At 35.2% G+C, this 1,570-nt stretch overlaps 1 protein-coding gene and 2 long non-coding RNA genes across 4 annotated transcripts in view; 1 reads left to right on the top strand and 2 right to left on the bottom strand.

The window, feature by feature from the left end:
- Positions 1–1,570, bottom strand: part of LOC109541275 (brachyurin) — a 21,194-nt gene that overhangs the window by 3,542 nt on the left and 16,082 nt on the right. The window lies entirely within an intron of this gene.
- LOC125504254 lies at positions 262–745 on the top strand. The gene is made up of 2 exons (XR_007281375.1): positions 262–367; positions 433–745. It is a non-coding gene; the product is annotated as an uncharacterized LOC125504254 (long non-coding RNA).
- Positions 784–1,564, bottom strand: LOC125504256. The gene is made up of 2 exons (XR_007281377.1): positions 1,521–1,564; positions 784–1,238 (listed from the first exon to the last, which is right to left on the bottom strand). It is a non-coding gene; the product is annotated as an uncharacterized LOC125504256 (long non-coding RNA).

The raw sequence follows: 1,570 nt of genomic DNA, 5'->3' as shown, positions 1-1,570 counted from the left end.
CTCCCGTTTTCGTTCCCCAACAGATACTTTACTAGAACACCTACAAACGCAACTGAACTAAGGACTAATATCTGTTTGTTTTGTAAGCCAGGAATTTTTTTTTTTATTTTCTTTGTATAGCTGATTAATTTATACGAGTGTTAGGAATAGGAATTAATTTTAGAATAAGCTAGGCTAAGGCACATATATACTAAACAAGGGCAGAAAGACCGATTGGGTCGATAGCCTTTTTCTGTAGGAAATAAAGATTATTTATATATATATGAAAGTACTTTAATAATTTGTATTTATGTGCATAGATGATATTCTGGACAGCCCTTTTACAGCTGTCACCAGTACAAATTCTGCAAGGGCCACACAGTTTCGAGTAAGTACACATTATCCTACTAATAATATATAATTCTTCAATGTAGTAACATTTTTTATTTTTAGTGGTAAGGAGACTTAATTTGAAAGCAGTAAGAGTTACACAGCAAAAGCATTTGTCGCCTCACAACAAAATTTTGTATTAGGGCGTAAAGAATTTGAAGAACAGGTGAGAAACCTACATGTAATTATGTTATCCATACACATACCTAAATATGTATCTGCATTAGTAATTGTACTAAATTAATGAATTTGTTTTGCTACTTTAAATTAGGTATTTGTTTAATTTCTGAATTTTTGATTTATAACATGATTTTGCTTCTTGAGCAAATGTTTCTGGTTTCTATAACAAACACCTTTCACAATATAATGGTAATTGACGTTTCGCCTATTTATTTACTGCCATAAAAGTGTGTAAATGCTTATAGAGTTTTTATTAACATATTCAAGCACCTGTGGCTACGCCGAAATACTTCAATTGAGATTAGGAGTATGTTTATGTTCAATTTGATATATTGCAAATACATCGAACTGAATATTAAGCATCTTTTAATCTCAATTGTAGTATTGGCTCGCCGACAATAGCAAATCCTGAATACACAATAGTAAGGACGAAAACCCAGCAATGACCACAGAACATACGGGGGAGGGGGGTATTTTGGGACAATGACGTTAGATAGTCGGAAGCAGCTAATAGATGGCGACAGTGTCAGTAAAAATCCTTGTTATCATTTTGTGCAAGGGAGTGGGCAATCTATAGTTGTCTTCATCTATGTCAGCATTCACCACAGAACACCTCTGAACAAGAAGTGACAACTCCATGCAAACGGCCGTGACCGCTTATGCGCGCTCTCTGCCAGGTGTTTCGGTCCCTAAATTAAAAAGAAGCGGGAATTTCGATTTATGAATTACAATACGATTGTAAAGCCTGTGTCCCATGCATCCGCTTATACGATGGTACAATGATACGAAAGTCTTTCTATTGGTTGGCGGAAGAATTCGCAGATCTCCAACCAATAGAAACACTTTCGTTTTATCGTATCATCATATAAACGGATGCATGAGACACAGGCTTTACTTCTGTGAATTTATTATTCGTAGCAAGGTATATTTTGCCCAACTACATTAAAAGTCACTGCACCTGTAACAGCTACCTTTAAAATGATGTAACGCTGGCAAACACAAACTTAATACTGACCTAGAA

This window comes from Dendroctonus ponderosae, unplaced genomic scaffold (assembly GCF_020466585.1).
Source record: "Dendroctonus ponderosae isolate FM_Combo_2020 unplaced genomic scaffold, Dpon_F_20191213v2 Dpon_F_20191213_4, whole genome shotgun sequence".
Classification (NCBI taxonomy): domain Eukaryota; kingdom Metazoa; phylum Arthropoda; class Insecta; order Coleoptera; family Curculionidae; genus Dendroctonus; species Dendroctonus ponderosae.
The sequence above is the reverse complement of the archived record's forward strand: the minus strand, read 5'-3'. Positions and strand labels throughout refer to the sequence as shown.